General features: G+C 40.0%; 1 long non-coding RNA gene across 1 annotated transcript in view; it reads left to right on the forward strand.

Annotated features, from left to right (window-relative positions):
• The window catches only part of LOC104866338, a 79266-nt gene that overhangs the window by 38253 nt on the left and 20469 nt on the right, over nt 1–20544 (forward strand). The window contains exon 5 of the long non-coding RNA XR_781418.1: nt 15136–15227. This is a non-coding gene — a long non-coding RNA (uncharacterized LOC104866338). The remainder of the gene's footprint in view (nt 1–15135; nt 15228–20544) is intronic.

Genomic DNA, 20544 nt, shown 5'->3' on the forward strand with positions numbered 1-20544 from the left:
TTACGGACCAGCAAGTTTGATCAATAGAGATGCACCACACTCTGCCAGATTCGAACCCATTTATTATAGCTGGCAGCCAAGGAGGGGCTTGTGCCCAGGAAATTTCCTCAGCAATGGCAAGCAGTTTGATTTCTCCTTTTAAATCATGCTTTCAGGTGGGGAGGGCTCAGGGGACAGCAAACAGAATCCTACAGAAGTGGAATCAGACCAGGTTGGTGGGGGACACAAGGAAGTTTCACACACACTAGGTGAGCTACCAAACATCCTGTAATCGCATCAAGTTTACTGCCAAGCAGGATGTGGGGGTTTGGGGTGCTTTGTTCAAGTTGCAAACACTTTGTTCAAGCACAGGTACAAAATGGCATTGAGACACAAGGTGGAGTTGGGTTGGCTATCACACTAACAAAAATCACATTAGAGTTCAAGAGAGGTGGAAATACAAGAGGGAAAATGTTTGAAGAGCTAGCAGTTGAGATTTTTAGATAAGTATTAAAGATTAAGATGTAGACTAAAAAAACCCCACAAATCCCAAGAAAAATACATGTACATCTAGGCACCTTGTAATAAAGGTCACCAAAAACAAAGAAAAATCTTAGAAATAATGAGAGAGGGGCTAGGGATTTAGCTCAGTGGTTCTGGTGCCTGCCTCATAAGTACAAGGGCTGAGTTCAATCCCTGGTACAAAAAACAAAAAACAAAAAACAAAGACAAAAAAACAATGAAAGGATAAAAGACAAATTGCTTTTAAAGAAATAACATTCAGACAGAAAATGGTTCATTCTCTCTCTGTCCTTCCTTCTTTTTTTCTTTCCTCTTTCTTTCTTTCTTCTCTAAAAGAAACAATAGAATCCTAGAATCAAAGCTTAATATTTTGAGGAAAACAAAACAAAAAGATCTCTACTAACCTAGAATTCTACACCCAGGCAAAGTCTATTTCAGGAATAAGAATAAAATAACATTTTCAGCAAATGAAAAAATAAAAGAATCTACTGCCAGAGGACCTCTATAAAAGAAATTTTAAGAAATGGCCTTTGAGAGAAAGGATGCAACCCATTTGGAAGGGTTTGGAGGAGGACAGATATAGTAAAGTGTTATGAAGTCTATATATTACTCAGAAAAAGAATAAAGCGTTCTTTAAATTGGGACATTGATAAATTAATATATGTGTTATAATTCTTGTGACAGCCACTGAAAGAATGACCAATAATGTACAAGTTCCAAACTAGTAGAAGAGAAAATTGAGAGGGCAAATAATCTTCATTCAGTAACAACTAAAAAGAAATAAAAAGGAAAAAGAAAAGAAGGCAAACTGAGAGAAAAAGAAACAGAATAAGTGGAACATACAGAAAGAACAAAATAAAATGATGAAAAAATGTAGAATGGATGTACAGCAATTTCATTAAGTAAAAAAGAATAAGTGAAACTACACAAAAGACACACATAATTCAATAATAAGAAAGGAAGTCATTAAAAAGACAAAAGATCTGAACAGGCAGCTCTCCAAAGAAGAGAGATGACAATAAGTGCGGGAAAGGATGCTCAACATTTTCTGTCTTTAAGGAATTTCAAATTAAAACAATGAGATGCCATTGCACCTATTAGAGTGGCTAAAAAAACAAAACAAAAAAAACTGGCCAGGGCCAAGAGGAACAAGAATGTTCATCCATTAGTGGTGGGAATACAAAATGGTATAGCCACTTTAAAGGGTTTGGCAGCTTCGTACAAAGCAAAACAGTCTTAGCATGCCATTCTGCAGTCACTTAAGCTGAAAACGTATTTCCACACAGAAAGCCTTCACACAAATGTTTGTAACTGTGTTCTTCATAATTTCTCCCCACCAGGAATGACCAAGATGGCCTTCGGCAGATGAGTGGATAGACAGACTGGTGCATCCATGAAATGGGATGTTAGTCAGTGACAAAAAGAAATGAACCATCTAGCCATGATAAGGCATGGAGAGACCTTAAATACATATTTCTAAATTTAAGAAGCTGGTCTTAAACATATACATACTGTTTGATTACAATTCTATGAAATTCTGGAAAAGGTGAAACTAGAGGTAATAAAAAAGACCAATGACTGCAAGAGAAATGAGGGGAGAGAATAAGGGATGAATAATAAGGCACTAAGTGATTATTCTAGGGCAGTGAAATTGTTCTGTCTGATACTCTGATTGTAGAGGCCCAGCGACACTCAACAACTAGGCCACACACTGAAAGTTCTGACAGGAGACTTTACCTGAGAAGGCAGGTCAGGGAGAGAGGAGAGAGGGAAGAAGAAGAACAAGAAGGAGGAGGAGGAGGAGGAAAGGAAGGTCCTTTTATTGTTTTTTGGGCTGGGCTATTGCTTATTTATGAGGAGTGAGCTACTTTTAACCTATCACAGGCCAGGTTGCCTTTTATGGGTTCAGTCCTGCCAAAACTTAGGTTTAACTCCTCCAGACCGCTGTGGCCTTGAAGGGAGGGAAACTAAAGATAAGAGCATGAGGTCATTTTAAGAGGCAAGAAGAACCGGGAGAATACAGCCTGTGATGGTGGCGGCATCAGGTCCCTAACACTGATGGTGGCTACATGACCTTATGCTTTAGTCAAAACTCAGAGAACTGTAGAACACAGTCAATTTCAACGCATGCAAATTAAGAAAAAACTGCTCAGGAGTCTGGGGGAATCCCAGGAAAGAATGAAAACAGTAAAAATAAAATCCAGCTATATCACAAATGCATTTTAAAAGATCTCACTGAAGGGGATGAGAAAAAAGTAGCAGATCTATGTAGCTTTGGAGATGAATGATGTCTGTAAGATGTCTGTAAGGCAAAACATAACTGAACAAGGCACGGTTCTCTAGTTGATAAAATTGCCTCCTGTGGGGAAATATGCTAATAATTCTGACATGGATATGCATGCATATTGGAATTGAATAATTGAGGGAATGGATGGCAGACGTTAGTAGCCAGGTTTTTCCACTGTTGGAGTTGAAATTTACATATAAGCATGGAGAGGAGGTTAACATATAGGATATATATGGTAATAGTTATAGTTGGAGATATTAGTAGAAACTCAGGTTTAGTCTACTATAGATAAAAATTGTTACACATAGGGTAATATACACACATATATTTCTTTGCATTGTCAGTTGAAAGCCTAAAGGCAGTGACACCCAGTAACACTGAGCACACCTTACATCTGGATCTTGGTGTGTTGTACCATTATCCTATAATAGAAACCAGGCTCTCTGAAGGAATGGCTAATTCTAAGACCAAGGCATGAAATATATTCCTTGAACCTGGAATGTCTCTTAGTGCCAGAAAGTGTTCAAAGTGTACCAAACAAAGAAGCAAGTATTTAAATTAAATATAAACAAATAATGAAACTCCACAATGACGCAAGTAGGTCAAACAGGTGTAGGGAGCCACCTGAAAGAGCTCCCAAAGCCCAGCTGCTGGAGCAATCTGAGAAATAAAGTAAAAAATTGGTATTGGTTTATAACCAAAGTCTAAAACAAATATCCATGAGTCTGAAAACATGAAAGTAAACCATTGAGTGAATAAATAAATGTAAGCTGAGCTGATTTTTTCATGCAGAAAATTCCAAATAATTTACGCAGATTCTTTGCCCTCAAGGAGATGACACATAATTAAGTGTGGTCTGCATGTAGTGATTTTCTTCCAAAGAATATAGTGTAAATGAGGGGACAAAATACTAACTTAATAGAGGAAAAGAATAAATAAATAAATAAATAAATAAAGAAGAATGTATCAGGCAAAACATAAACTAAAGAAAACTGGTGAGGTTATTTTATAATTAGAAAAACCAAGATCCTGACTGGAGAATAAAGAGGTCCATTTCATAAAAATAAAATGTTTGGCTCACACATATATAAAATAATTTAAAATTATGTGCTTTTAAATAACAAAACTTTAGAATATTAAAGAAGAATTTTCTAGAACTTGCAGAAAAAATAGACATGTCAGTAACCATAGTGGGTCATTTTATTTTTAAAATGTTTTTTTCATTGAGTTTATTGGTACTTTTTAGGTATACAGTACAGTACATTCATCATTGGGATCTTGTACCTTTACATGACAGATCTTGGTTCTCATTTTTTCCCCATACCCCTGCTCTCCCTTCACCCCCTCCACCCTTCCCTGTTTACAAAGACTTTGTTTCCATTTTTGATAGTGGATCATTTTAATACCTCTCTCAGTAATAGATTGAAAAAGCACATTAAAAGCATCATCCAGAATATAGAATATTTGAACAACATGCCAGAAACACTGGACTTAATAGACATGTATCATTGTTTTGAGTGTAACATAGGCAGTTTTTTTTCAAAATACAGAAAATATTTATCAAAATTGATTATATTCTGAGCCATAAAGCAAATTTAGACAGTATTTAAAAGGCTGAAAAATACAAATGGAGATTTCTGGTGAAATTCAGTTATACTTAAAAAAATCCATGATAGAACAATAACTAAAAGAATTATCATTTAGTTCAAATTTAAAAACATTTCTAAATAATCATTGGTTCAAAGACGAAATACAGAAATTAGAAAATATTTTTTAACAAATGATACTAATGCTGCAAATCAAACCATGTGAGATGAAGGTAAAGGAGAACTTGGAAAGGATTTCATAGCTAAAATGTCAACAGAAGTAAAAGAAAGGTTGATGAGTTTAGCAATATAAAAAATGATAGTATATCATGGTGAAGTTGTTTTTGGTTTAAGAATACAGGTTTTTGTTGTTGTTTGTTGCTGCTTGTTTTTTTTCCATTGAGTTTATTGGTACATTTTAGGTATACAGTACAGTTACATTCATTATTGGGATCTTGTACCTTTACATGACAGGTCTTGGTTCTCATTTTTTCCCCTTGTCCCTGCCCTCCCTTCACCCCCTCCTCCCCTCCCCATTTACAAACACTTTATTTCCATTTTTTCATTTCCTCATATTTTTTTCTTTTCCCTTATTACCTTTCCCCTACCCTTCCCACTTTCCCTACACCTTTAGCCCTTTTCTTCCTATTTCTCATGGTCAATTACCTCATTAGGATTTATGTACTATTATAGTTTGTTCACACCAGAGAAACTATTCAGTATTTACACGTGTGACTTATTTATTTCACTTAGGAGTATATCCTCAATATGTATCCATTTTCCTATGAATGAATCTAATTTCTCATTCTTTATGTCTGAGAAATATTCCATTTTATAGAAAAACCACATCTTTATCCATTTTCCAAGTGATGGGCAAATGGGCTGTTTCCAAGATTTAGCTATTACAAATTGTGCCGCTATAAACATAGGTGCACATATATCACTGATATGATTCTTTTAATTCTGTTGTTGCTTGTTTTTGCTGTACAGAGGTTCTAACCTAGGCCTTCCATATCCTAGCCAAGTGTTCTACCACTGAGCTAACAACATTCCCAGCCCTAAAATATAAGGTTTAATACAGAAGATTTACTTCAGCATCGCTAGATGAACAGAGGGAAATTGTGTAAAATCTCAATGCATGCAGAAAAGAATATTACTCATTTATTATAAACTTTTAGCAACCTAGGTATAGAAAAGAATTATTTAGTTTAATAAGGGGTATTTTTTAAAAAAGGGTACAGAAAACATCATATATAATGATAAAATTTTGGAACATTTCTCTTGAAGCCAATGAAATAAAACAGGAGAAAAGAAGAAGAAAAGATATAAAAATTAGAATAAAAGAAACAACATTTTATTTTTCAAAATGTTATTTTTTTAATGTGGAAAATTCTGTACAATCCTGGAATAAATTATTTGAATTAATAAGTTTAGTAACATTGCTAGATGTTACAAAGTTCAATTATATTCTCATATGTGAGCAACGATAGAAAGGAAAATATTTACAGCCAGATGGTGGTGGCACATGCCTATAATCCCAGAACTTTGGAGGCTGATGCAAGAGTATTGCTGAGAGTTTGAGGCCAGCCTGGGCTCCAATAGTGAGTTCAAGGCCAGCCTGAACTGCATAGTGAGACCCTTTCTCAAAATGATAACAAAGCCCAAAAAAAGATTAAAATAAAATATTTACAAAAGCAATAATTTACAAGATTCTGGGGAGTACTGTTGGGAGATACTGCCCCATGAGTCTTTCATATTTCTATATTTCTTGGTTCATGTTCCATGAATGTGATGCCCTAGCAACTCTGTACATTGGGTTACATCTTAAGGTTGTTATTGCAGTGAGAATTCTTGAAGGATGAGATAATGCTTCCTCTGGACAAAAGGTCGGGTCTGTTATTGCTTTCAGTAGAACAATGGGCTTCCAAGATTTGGGTTCCTCAGCTGTGAAGCAAACATCTGCGCATGTTATCCATCACAACCTTCCACAGCATTTGTGGAAACTACTACACATGTTGCTTGCCTGGCCATGAGCAACAGAATTTCTGTCTCTGCAGGAGTCTCTTGTCTTCTGGGAGCATCCATGGAGCAATAATAAGCCAGCTTATTAGCTTGTAAGTTGCATAAAATCAAATCTCAGAACCAAAAAGTGTCTGGCAGTAAATCTAATAAAAGATGTTTGAAATTGAAGGGAATTATAATCCCTTATTGACAGAGAGTTGAGAAGCCATAATAAGTTGAGAGATATTCTGTGTTCACTGATTGGAAGACCCAAAATTGTAAGGAGGCCTATTCTTTCCAATTGATTAATAAATTTAACATAATTCTAAGAAAACATTCCAATAGTATATTTTTTTGGTTAAATCTGATTAGAAAATTTATTTGGAAGTACAAAGTCAAGAATAGATGAACTCTCTTGAACAAGAGGGGAAATTTCAGACCAAGGATGTAGCTTGGTGGTGCTGTACCTGCCTGACAAGTGCAATGTCCTGAGTTTGACATTTGGTAAAAAAAAAAAAAAAGAAAGAAAGAAAGAAAGAAAGAAAGATGGGAAGTCTTGCAATACAAATATCAAGAATGACTTTAAAGCCATCATAATTGAGGTGATGTGGCATTGGGGCTAGAATTGGCAAAAAAACCCTCCATCAGACAGTGACATTACAGATCAGTAGACAGAGACAGACTTTCAAATGAATTGTAGTGGGACAATGCACTATTCATGTAGAAAGAAAGAAAAATACATTTTGCTGCACTGCATAGAATTTCCATTTTGTAGGTCAAACATGGTAAAAAAAAAGAGATAATTTCATGTAATTCTACCTACTAAAAAATTCCAGATAGATTAAAAAATCTAAACGTAGAGCCAGGTGTGGTGGCACACACTTGTAATCCCAGCACTTGGGAGGCTGAGGCAGGAGGATTGCTGTGAGTTCAAGACCAGCCTAAGCTACATAGTGAGTTCCAGGTCAGTCTCAATCAACTACATAGTGAGACCCAGTCTCAAAAAAAAAAAAAAAAGTCTAAATGTAAAAAGCAAAACATAAAGCTTCTGAAAATGGCAGGATATATTTACATCTCAGGATAAAAAGACAAGATCAACAGTTAACATCATGGGAAGAAAACCTGATAGATTTGACCACATTGAAACCAAGGGATTCTTTTTACTAAAGACACCCTAAAGAAGGTGGAAAGGCAAACAAAAAGTACAATACGATTTCTGAAATGCACATAACTGAGAAATGCTTCCTATATATGATATATAAAAATAAAATCAACGAGAAGGTGGCAAGCAACTGAGCAGGAAAATGGTTTAATGAGTTATGCAGATCTTCCAAATTTGACTTATTTTGTTATACAAATAAAAAAAATCACATTTTTGAACATCACCACTGATCTTGAAAAGTTCTTAAGTATTAGGAAGCTGTCAAACTACATCTACAGTAGCAGATGTTTCTCAGTGTTCTAATTTTCTCTTGAGAGCCCAAATCTTATCACTAGCTACAAATACCGTCGACTGTTTTCCTTGAAGTGACAGGCTCACCTGGCTTACTTTTGAAGAAATGTCTGCCAAATACCCAATCAAAAAAGAAAAAAACCCCACAAAAAACCAACCATATTTTGGCAGTATTCTTTCAAGTAAAAATGGTGTTTCATTAAAAAAAAAAAAAAAAAAGCACAGCTGGCAGCAGGAACAGTAGCAGAAGTTCTTTTCCCCAGGCAATCCCTGTACTTCCGATCACCGTGGAAATGTTTCCAGCACTCTTTGTTTAGACACACAGAGTTAAGCCATGCGTTCGAGGTGAAGGTGTAGTAAAACTAATCGTTCTTACTTTTTTGTCAAGGACATTCTTAAGTCAATCTAGCATTTACTATTATTATTTTTTTACTGTGAGTAGAATATGTGATTATTATAAGCACAGCTTTTTTTTTTTTTTTGGCAATTGTCTTGATTGTGCTAAGGTACCTGTAGTTTTGTCCTCCGTCAATACAAATATTAATGAAATGTATTAGTATCTTAATATTATCATAAAAATGGTTTGGAATTGTGGGTTTGTTGATAAGATTTCCTGGGCCCCTGTGAATCTGTAGATCACAGATGGTTGTGTGATTTTCCCAGAGGCATAAAGGCAAAGATAAAAACACCTGAAATCCAGGTGTCATTGGCTATTTTTTTTTTCTTGTCACAAAGACATTCAAAACGATCCTGGCTAATCTGGTAAGCAGGACATCGATGGGCCTACAAGACAGAGCCCTTTTTTTTTTTTTCAGCTTTAATTGAGTTTATTGGTACATTTTAGGGATACAGTACAGTTACATTCATTGTTGGGATCTTGTACCTCTACATGACAAGTCTTGATTCTCATTTTTTCCCCTTACCTCTGCCCTCCCTTCCCCCCCTCCTCCCCTCCCCATCTACAAACACTTTATTTTCATCTTTTCATTCTCTCACATTTTTTTCTTTTCCCTTTTTACTCTTCCCCTACCCATCCCACCTTCCCTACACCTTTAGCTCCTTTCTTCCCATTTCTAAATGTCAGTAATCTTATTAGAATCTTATGCATTGTTGCAGATTATTTACACCAGGGAAACTATTCGGTATTTATACATGTGTGACTTATTTATTTCACTTAGGAGTATATCTTCAATATGTATCCATTTTCCTATGAATGAATCTATTTTCTCATTCTTTATGGCTGAGTAATATTCCATTTTATAGAAAACCACAACTTCTTTACCCAGTTTCCAACGGATGGGCAAATAGGCTGTTTCCAAGATTTAGCTATTACAAACTGTGCTGCTGTAAACACGGGTGCACATACTTCTCTGTGATATGATTCTTTTAGTTCTCTTGGAAAGATACCCAGCAGAGGGATGGCTGGGTCAAATGGAACCTCCAGTCCAAGCGACAGAGCCTTTTTTGACGTAGCTGATATAACTGAGGTCAAAAATGAAGAGAGGCTCATGTTCAGCTTTTCTTCTTTTTTTCTTTTAGACTAGATCACAATTTCCTGGACTAAATGTCACGAATTTGCCACATTGTATAGGGTGAGATGCCGTCAGTATTGAGTCCTTACTAGACAAATTGCAACCTACCAAAGTAGTAAGACAGCCCAGTGCCCGATTTAGGAAAGTACTTGTGTCAGAAGTAGCTTAGTGTCAGCTGATCACAGTAGTTAGGCTTCTATCACAGGTGGCCAAGGCATAAGACCATGTCTGGATATGGCGCAGGCTGAGCTGTGACCAATCAAACTGTTTCTGAAACTCATTTCTGGTTTTTGTCTGTAATTGCTGCGGCCCACATTCAGAGCAGCGTTCTCTGAATCTCCGCTGGCTCTGAGGGCCATAGGATTTGTGAATTGTTCTTTGTTTAGACTCTGTTATATTTAATTTGTCTAGAACTTTTACCAGTATCAAATAACAGAACACTCAGCTGAAACTGGCTTAAACAATAAAAAAGGATGTATTCATAAATGAGGGTCAGATTTGATTCAGCACCTTAACGATGTAATCAGAACCCAGTCTGCCAGCATTTCTCTTCAGCCTTGTGGTGTCAGCTTTGCTCTGATCCTGGCTATGTTCTTTTTTGTTTCATGGTGGGAAAGCAGATGCACTAGTTCTAAGAGTTTCATCCATACCCTACAAAAATCATGGGGAGTCACAGCTTTGTTCTTTGACGCCACAGAAAACATTTGCTATAAGATTCCTGGACTGAATTAGGACATGTATTCACTGCTGAACTGATGACTGTGGGCCAGGACAGAGTCTGTGGATTGGCTTAGGCCTTGGTGAGTGTGCCTGGCCCCTGGAACAGTGCTTTTCAAGGAGGTCTGACTTTTCCCTCTGGGGGCTTTTTGTCTGTAACCACTGTGGGGAAGAGAAGTGTGCTATAGGCATCCAGTAGGTAAAAATCAGAGATGATGCCGATCCTCCTGCAATGCTGTAATGCACAGCACACCCACCCATCACCCCAGCCTCCCAGCGAAGGACCTGCCTCAGGATGTCAGTGGTGCCAATGCTGAGAAACATGGCCCCAGAGGAGGCTGTGGGCATCAAAACAGAATCGGGGAGTGTAGCAAGAGAGAAGGGAATGGATGTTATGGAAGCAAGAACTACGTCCTTTGCCCATACATTTTCCCACTTCTGGGCCTTTGGAAGCCCTTTCCCGTGGAAAACTAAGTATATTTCATTTGCTCTCAATGTCCATTCAGGAAATTTGGAATAAGTCTTTTCCCTTTTACATTAAAAAGTGAATAAGAATGATAGTCTCTAAAGAAAAAATGAAAAAAAAATTTACGTGGGCACTGGGATATTCTGATTTTCCCGAATTAGCAGGTACTCTTGATTTCCTGGCTTTCGTATTTCTAGCTCGACCTGCAGCCTGTATAGTTATAAGGCCTGCCAAATAGTTTTCTCAAACTGTGTGCAGACACCCTGAAATGAAGTGCCTAAAAGATTTGCAGAGGACTGGATACGTTCTTGGAATCCATTGCATCATCTAGATGCAGGTCTTCTCTTGCTATTTTGATTTATTTCTTAGGGAAAGAAGAGGCTGGGAATCTGAAGTGCCTTTTCCTTTTGCAATCTGACTTCTTTTAGGTTCTGCTTGCGCAAAGATCCCCCATATTCTTCTAAGAGATTCACTTACTCTTTCAGGTTCCCACACTATTACTACTTCTCCAAACTACCCTTGTCGAGGTTATTAGTGAGGTCTCTTAGTTTTCCTATTAGCAGTATTCAATGCAGTAGAACCCTCCCTCTACCTTTAATCTTTCTTGGTTTTCAGCATGTCACAGTCTCCTTGGTTTTCCTCTTTCTTCAATACCTTTTCTGTTTCAGGCTCTCTGTTTTCTTCCAACTCTTTCCAGCTTTTAACTGGAATCCCCAATGCTATATTTTCTCCAGGAAAATAGCTAAAAAATAGAGTAAAAAATAAAGCAAATTAAAATGGTATGGTAGGGAATGTTTGTTTAATGCACAAGTCAATAAGTAATGGAGTAATACAGAAACGAAAAAGATATAAGGCATATAGAAAAGGATCCCCACAAAGAACGGCTGCTATCAAGAAATCAATCAATAACAAATGTTGGCAGGGTTGTGGGGAGAACGGAACCCTTCTCCATCGTTGGTGGGAGTGCAGACTGGTGCAACCACTATGGAAATCAATATGGAGATACCTTAAAGAGCTGGGACTAGTGGTTCCATTTGACCCAGCCATCCCTCTGCTGGGTATCTTTCCAAAAGAATTAAAAGAATCATACCACAGTGATATATGCACACCAATGTTTATAGTGGCACAGTTTGTAATAGCTAAATCTTGGAAACAGCCCATTTTCCCATCCGTTGGAAACTGGATAAAGAAGATGTGTTTATTCTATAAAATGGAATGCTACTCAGCCATAAAGAATGAGAAATTAGATTCATTCATAGGAAAATGGATACATATTGAAGATATACTCTTAAGTGAAATAAATAAGTCGCACATGTGTGAACACTGAATAGTTTCTCTGGTGTGAACAAACTATAATAGTACATAAATCCTAATGAGGTAATTGACCATGAGGAATAGGAAGAAAAGGGCTAAAGGTGTAGGGAAAGTGGGAAGGGTAGGGGAAAGGTAATAAGAGAAAAGAAAAAAATATGACAAAATGAAAAATTTTAAATAAAGTGTTTGTACATGGGGAGGGGAGGAGGGGGTGAAGGGAGGGCAGGGATATGGGGAAAAAATGAGAACCAAGACCTGTCATGTAAAGGTACATGATCCCAATAATGAATGTAATTGTACTGTATACCTTAAATGTACCAATAAACTCAATAAAAGGAAAAAAAAAGAGGATCAAACAGCTTAGATAAATCCTACCTTATTGGCAATTGCATTAAATATAAAGAGATTAAATACACTAATCAAAAGGCAAGGATTGGTGGAATGGATTACACAACCATGCTGTCTACGACAGATACATTTTAGATTCACAGGCAGAAGTATATTGAAAGTAAAAGATTGATAAAAGTGATCCCCTAATTATGGGAGCCAACACTTCAGAGTGCAGTTATCATCACATCTTTCTCCTGCTTAGGATCCTTGTGTGACTTTCACTACTCTTTAAATGATCAAAATCTACACATGACTTGCAGGACCCTCCTTCTCAGCTCTACCTGTGTCCCCATCCCTACCCATCAGTCTTCCAGCCTCGCTGGTTTCCCACCAGTTCTCCTGTGCTGACCACAGGAGGTGTTCACTGCATTTCTGCAGAGTTAGGGAGTGATTTCCTGGACAAACGAATGAGGGAGGGAATGGATGTTCTAGGTCTGGAATGCTGAGGAGCTCTGAAGCAAAGCTGGGTTGGAGGGCATGGTCTCCCTTTTGGTCCTGGTAGGGCTGTCCTTGGCAGCCCCTTTGCATGAGGAGGCTCTCTCTTGCTTTGAGCGTGTAAATATCATGCTTTGATGGAGAGAACCACAGCAGAGAGGCCCCAGTGTTCCCACACATCTGTCACTATCCATGTGACACCACAGAGTGAAAATAATCTCAACAAATTGCAAATTCATCTGTACCATCTGGTGTGAAGAGGAGTGGGTGTAAGTGTGATAGTTTCTGTTCCTCTTCTCTTTAGGGTGACACTCAGGGCAGGTGAGTGTCACTGAAGGAGTCTTGTGCCCCTTTATGGCACCAGGCCATAAATGAGAATGAGGGCTCAGGGACTGGGTGTAACAAGCTCTTCTCCTGATCTGGGCCACAGGAACAGTGGGTCGGGAAGGGCTGAAAGACCAGCTCTGGGATGAGGTGGGGTGGGGACAGGGAAAGGGTTCCTGTTGGTGGGAAGCTTTGAGTCCATGCTGAAGGAAAAACAGAACCTTCTTCCTCTGTGGGGCTTCTGTGCACAGTTTAAGGGCAAGGCTGGGTGGAGTCACGTGGACATTTAGAGTAACGCCCTTTACCAATATTCTTCAAAGTCTTGCTTCATGTTTATGTAGAAGTAGGCCTGAGACTCCAGTCCTACGTAGGGAAATGTGGAGGATGGCATCGATGTCAGTGCTCAGCCTCTTGACTCTAAAGCAGTTTAGCTCTGACCCCAGACACCCCGAGGAACACAACAAAAGTCCACAGCTCCTCAGGAGACAGCCGGATGCCCCTTCCCCAGAAATTGCCAACCACATTACGAAGCAGGACTCTCGAGGGCTGACGCTGGAACCCACCAGGCCTTCCCACACCACATGTGGCCTCCTGGGAGATGTTTTGGTGACTACAGAGTGTGCATCTGTCTTAGCTCACTTCTCATCTGTGCTCCTTCCCCAACCCTTGCCCTCCCTTCCTGTTCCTTGGAAGCTGCCAGCTAACCCCTGAGAGCACATGGGTACTCTTAACTTTTCCCTGGGCATTTTCTTGAGGCAATAAGTTGCCAGGTTCCTGAAATTTCAGGGCCGTCACTGTACTTAAAGGTCTTTGAGATTTAAGGCTGGTTTTCAACATTTTAAAACTTCTACCATATTATCACATTTCCAGTTGAAATGAGCACTTGCGCAAAGCATTTTCTGCTTGAAAATCTCCTTGCACCAATAGTCTGTAAGTAGAGGGGGTGCTTATTCTTGTTCCATTTTGGCACATGAGGATTCGAAGCTCCAGAGAGCCAAAAGACAGCCTAGAGCATATTACCACTGAGCACCTGAGGCGGTTTGAGCACACAGGCCTTTTGACCCCAGGTCCAATGTTCTTTTCTCTGCTTTTCAGAGTCTCTAGGTGTGCTCTTCTTGAATATTTTAGGGACTGTCTTAAATTTAGCACATTTAAAGCTGTTGTTTGAGTCTCTTCCACAGGCATATGTTAATAAATGGTTTAAAAATCTGGTAATGGATGGGAGCCAGATCCTAGAAGGCCTGGGGTACTTCAGTGGCTCTTGGTCTGGAAGAAGATCCCATGGTGACAAAGATTGTGATAAAGATCAGCACATCTCTTCTAGCAACAAGTTAGGAAGCTGTGATTTTTCTCCTTTTCTGTGAGTGCTGCGCTGTGTGTACTCTTGCAGGAAGGGACCTCAGCAAACTCTTGAGAGACTGGACCAGACATGGCCAAGAGAGGCAAATGTCCAGTGACTCCGTCACAGTTGCACATCGAATGTTCCTGATCCAAGATGACCTTCACAACCATCACAGTGTTACAGGCTGTGGTGACTACATTTCCTCAAACACAAAACTGGACCAAATAGCCCCAGAGGTGTGACTGGGTGATCAGGAAAGGAAAGCAACCTTTCAAATTTCTGAAAAAGCTGCAGATACAAATGCCCCTCCATCCCTCCCTGCCTGTGTGCATCCTGTGTATTTGGCAGGGTGAGTTAGCTGAAGCATAGGCACAAGTCCCAGCCTTGTGCTTAGGCTGCACTGGATTTCTTTCATGGACAACCTTCTGTTTCCCCCTTTCCGTCTCTCTTCATCTGACACAGGAACAGTGTTTTGAGGCTAGAGGTCTGGTTTACCCTTTGCTTTCCCTATCATCAAGAAACCTTCTCTAGACAGGTGACTTTGAGATCCACCTTCTTCTGGGAGGATAGGCAGGTGATACTGACTTCCCTTACTCAAATGACAAGAATCTGTTCAAGATTCTGGGGCCCCATTCTTAAGCAAAATTTTGAACAGAAGCTTCCTTTCCTTCTATGATTAGTGCAAAACTTATCCTTGATTTCTTTCTTCTTAAAAAAACCTATAAAATGTGGGAGATTGTGAGGAGTTTAAGGATCTTAAATAATACCATTTATTATTGTCCAGCAGATAAAGCAACAAGGCCAGCGGTGTCATTTACAAGTAACTCTTGATATGAAACCTGACTGATTCCTGGAGAAGCCATAACAAATAGAACCACTGTAAGTCAAATTCTCATTTTCTGTAAGCATCATCTTGTAAATTCTATTCCTTACCTTGGACTCTAATCTAATACTATAGAAATACCCAGAGTAATAACTCCCCAAAAAGAAAAAAAAGCAAAAACCAAATAAAATGCAGATATATACTTTTCCAAACATTTATAAAATGAAATTTCATAGAAAACCCAACAATGTTGCATGAGGGGATGCTTTTGTGTTTTGGACTGAAACCAACTGGCCAAAGCTTCTTAAAGTGTTTCCATGAAGTCTAGAATGAAGTTATCTTTTATGACATATCTCTCTATAAAAATGGCTTTCAACTGAGGGTAATTTTGCTCTCTACCTGAGATATTTGGGAATAAAATTTTTTATTATTGTAACTTGTTGAAGGTGGCGAAGTCCTCCTGGAATTCATTGGGTTGAGGTCAGAGGTGTTGGTAAACATTCTACATGTGCAGGATAGTGACCCACAACAGAGGGCTAATTGACAAAAATGTTAATAATACCACTGTCTTGAAAATGTGCTCTCTAGTGAGTATGGATGTTTAAAATTGAGTTAAAATTCAGGTCATTTTTGGAGAAAAGGAGGGGGTGTCTGTGTGTGAAGGGGTTGGTTGCAGACGAGATTTTCACGATTATCTCTCTGAGTCTTTAAATGGTCCTTGATGGAAGTCGGGGATGGGACCTGAGAGCGAGTAGCTCCACACTGCCTTCCTTCTTGAATGATTCCTGGTTTTCTTTGTCAGGAGGTCTACTGAGTTGCCTTAAGAAACAGCCCAGGTTGTCACTACTGGCAACTGTTTCAGTGTAGCTATGGTTATAAATAGGAGTTTTGGTTATTATTCGGTGAGTTTTATTTATGGGGCAAAAGTCATAAAATACGAGCGTGTGAGTCACAGATCAAGCCAGGTAATCCCAGCGTACTGACATGATACATACATTGCCTCCTGGCTCTTACTGTTTTTCTTGGCTCTTTAAATATTCTGTACAGCTAGCATATTGAATTTTCATAATTGCTATTGCATTTCTTGCTTGTTTCCCAGAAACCTCTAGAAGAGCTCACTGTTGTCATGAAAGGCAGACCCAAAGCTTTCATACACACACACTATGAAAGAATGCTCGGAGGCAAACTCTGATGGTAGTAAAGTTTATTTAAAGCATTAAAGGGCATTAATATAAAAAGTGTCAGCACCTTTTGGGACAGCACCACCCTTGGAGGATTCTATATAATTAGTCCTTTGAGAAGGTTCTGTTAGCTTTTGGATTGCAGAAGCTCCTTAATTGCCACTTTTCTTAGTGAAATGTGTTTGGGTTTAAAAAAGAAATTTCAACGTTGAAATGACAATGCTCATTCTAATTAATGGGTGTCTTTCCCTGTACATCTCTCTTCAGTTCCTCATGCACACATAAACATGTTTGGAAATTTTTCTCCATTCCATTTTAAAAACCTTTGATGTGAGGAGCCTTACTCACATGTACATTAAATGGAATATTCAGATTTGAAAACAGGGAGCTTGGTGAAAATGGGTGGAAAGGGGTGAGGCAAAAAGAGGATAAGTGCTAAATCCTTGTGTTAGAGTGTGAGGTCCCCGTCCAGAGGGGGGTCTTCAGGAAAAGAGCCAATTCTGTTTGGTTGACAGCCTCGTGCCATTGTGCTGGTTGATTTTACATGTCAACCTGCCTGCACCGTGCCATGCCCAGATGGAGCGTTATTTCTGTGTGTGTCTGTCAGGGTGTTCCTGGATGAGACTGGTGTTGGCTTTGCTGGACTGAAGAAGGAAGACTGCACTGAATCTATTGAATATGTGAATAGCATGAAAAACCTAGGAAGGTTTAATTTGCCTCTTATTTATTCCGGCCTGCCTGGTGAACTGAGATATTTTTCTTTTCTTAGACTTGGGTTCACAACATCAGCTCCCCTAATTCTCAAGCCTTTGGACTTGGCCAGCATTGTGTCACATTCCCGAGTTACCAGTTTGCAGATGGCAGATCATGGGACTTCTCTGCTTTCATGACCACCTGAGCCGCTTCCTCACTGCCGTCTGTCTGTCTGTCTGTCTGTCCGTTATCTATCAACCATCTATCTGTCTATATGTATCTCCTGTTGGTTCTGTTTCTCCAGAAAAGTGTAATACAAACTGGTACCAAACAAATTCCTGGTGCAGAATATAGATTTAATAACTGTATGGTGAAGAAATAAATAAGAGCATATCTTTTCAGAGAGAGAGAGAGAGAGAGAGGGAGGGAGGGAGGGAGGGAGATCAAGTCTCTTTAAGTGGAGTGGGAGTCCTTTTATCTTTTTTACCAGGCCAGCCCTGGGTCTGGTGTATAGTTGGCAGTCACTGAGCCTGGATGGTAAGGTGACTAAGGGACACACTGGAGCGTGGGTTTATGCATCCGGGACACAGCCTTTCTATAATTCCTCGAAAGCTTGGGCAACGGGGTATATTGTAGGTGTCACATGAGAAGAAAGTCACAGTACCTAAGGGCCCTCATTTTGTGGGGATGTTTTATTGCTGATTGGCAAAGTGGCCACTGTTGAGGCACAGGTCCCCAAGGCCACTGGGGGCATTATGGGACAGGACACGCTACTGGGTAATTGCACTGATTACTAATGCTGCTAACATTTCTCTTGCTTAATAATCCACTTTTAATTTTACCCATGGCAGTTCTTAGTTCCCACAACACAGCCATAATTAAATCTGTGTTCAGATGGTTGTAAATGCACCCAGAGGTCTTAAGCAATGGGTGAATTATACTCATTTAAGTTAGAATGTAATGCTAGCGTTCAGCTATCTCAGGAAAAATACTAATTACTGAAATTCCTTCAAGTTCCACTGGATCCCTTTAGTTCCCACTTGTATTTTCCAAATAGCACACCAGAGAAGATGCAGGTGGCAGGCTTTTTTCTCAGTATTGTAATAGTCACTCTGCTGCATTGTCTTCCTGAGGTGCACGTGTCCAGGGGGCTTGTTTAAAACATGATCAAGGGTCGCGGCTGGTTTTACAGGACTTTCCTGTCCTAACCTTCCAGAGGCCTTTTTTAAAAATTTAATGTTTTATTTCTTTAGGAAATGAGAAAAGAGAGCAGAAATGAAACACAGGGAAGCGGCTAAGGAATTGTTCTGCACAGCTCTGTTCTTGGACTCCTTCAGCAGGAGGTGGGCACGGTTTCCCACATGGCCCCAGGGCTGTGAGGAGCCTGATGGTGCCCAGGAAAAATGAGGAGGAATGGATGTTTTTGTTGCTGTTGTTTTATTTCCAGGGTTGAGATTCTGTCCCTCTTCTCAAGTACTCATTATTTTCCATTATAGAGAGAGAAATGGGGAAAATCTCTTTCTCTGCCTTGGAATTTCACAAATCTGGTTCTGCAGTAGTGGCATTTCATGCCCTTTGACTCTTGTTTGTGCCGATCCCTCCCCACGTTTTCTTAGGACAGGGTCCTTTGTCACAGGTCCTGGCTGGGTTGACCTCCTCCAGGTAAGCTCCTAAAAACCCCTCTCCACTCCTATAGGACGGGAGGTCGTCTGGGTTTAGGACTATGGTCCAGTTATCTTGATCCTTCCTGACTCTGCTGTGGACCTGAGCTTGATGGAAACTTCCCTCCTCCCCATCCTCCTGCAACGAATTGTTCCTTTTTTGAGGGCTTGCCTAATGTAACCTAAGAGTCAGATTTTGCCTTGCGCTGTGCACTAGAAGGGAGAAAATTAAAAAAAAATGTTTTCCAAGATGACCAAGTCTGAGAAGAGGTGGTCATGAGAGCCACCATCGGAGAGGCTGACTGTGACTTAGTAGGACCAGCTCCAAGTCAGAGTGACCAGGCCTGGCAGTGCAGGCAGGCAGGGAGGGAAGGCTTAGCAAGCTGGGTCTGTTGCACATTCTTAGCCAGGACCCATAGATGGCACTAGAGGTTTGGAGATCTGGCTGCCAGGGACGCTCCAGGGTTGAGAGAGCCAGGAGAGAAGGCAGGAGGGAGGGATGAGTCACTGTCTTGTGACTGAACAAAGTCTCAAAACCACAATGTGACCACGTTGGTGATTCTAGACAGGAGAGGCTGCCACCTGTCAGCAACCTTTCCTGATGGTTAAAACAAAGGGTGAGATGAAGAATCCATAGTTGGTGGGAGACAGAGAACAGTGAGGGGGGAAAAGGAAGGAGAGGAGAGGAGGAGCAGTTGCGGGGGGGCGGGGAGGATGAGGAGGGCAGAGATAGCAGGGCTATAGTGGGAGAACAGGGATAGGGTAGCCTAAGGACGTGGATAGAGGCGTAGGCCATTCGGAATGAGAAGAGCTTACCCAGGAGAATGGTGGGGAAGAGCCATTTGGGCAGAAGGGGCTGGCAACCACAGAGGAGAGGAGGTCCAGACAAAGGCAGGCCAGTCATGAAGAAGGCCGTGCCTCCATAGTCCCCCTCCACAGTCCCCATAGGACTCAGAGACGCACAGCATTCCTTCAGGATCTTTTATTAATGTATAGAAAATGTGTTTAAAAAAGGAACTATACAGAGGCTAAAAGCAACCAGGACTAAAAATACTAGTTAACAATGGTTAACAAGCAGAGATTCCAGTCTTTGAGCGAAAGTGCCATGAAAGGGTGGGGCAGGTTGGTTTTCCCTCTCCCTTGTTCTGTGTGGTTTTACTTTAGGTCATTAAAGTGTGCATCACCTGAGGAATTTGTAACCTTTTTTCCTTCCTTCCAGACTTTGTTTAAAGTAAGTGCTTTTTCAAGTATACTGTAGCTACAAAGTCAGTCTTTGTTATTATGATTATTATTATTTTTACCTGAAAAGACTGTTAAAGGTTAAAATGACAAACTCAAATTCAGCGGGATTGGAGGATTTGGTGTTTATGAGTTCTCAGAACAACAATTTAGATTCCACCAGGGTGAGTTTTCAGCTGCCTGAGCTTAAAGCCACACAACTTGTGTGTGGTACCTGGGAATTCCTGTGGGCCTGGAGGGGATTGAGGTTGGAACAGCTGGAAGTGTGTAATGATAGGAAGAACCTGCGCGTTAAGAACAGACTCATAGACTCTGACTCTTAGTGTGCGAGACTCGTAGTCTCTTAGTCTTCATCTGACTCTTGGCCTCAGAGGGTCAGGTGGGAAGGGGTCGGTACAGGAACGTTTAGTTGACTGACATTTTTGCAGGAACTGTGGTGTCTGCTGCCTGTAAGGTATGGTTGTCACCACTGACCGAGCAAGGGAGAGGGAAACCCTGGCCTGGAAGGGGATCACAAAGGCAGTGTTCTCTCTCTCTCTCTCTGATCCATTCTTCTTTATATAAGCATTAACAACAAAAAAAAAAAAAAAAAAAAAAAA

This window comes from Fukomys damarensis, unplaced genomic scaffold (assembly GCF_012274545.1).
Source record: "Fukomys damarensis isolate Sample0158 unplaced genomic scaffold, DMR_v1.0_HiC HiC_scaffold_11, whole genome shotgun sequence".
Classification (NCBI taxonomy): Eukaryota; Metazoa; Chordata; class Mammalia; order Rodentia; family Bathyergidae; genus Fukomys; species Fukomys damarensis.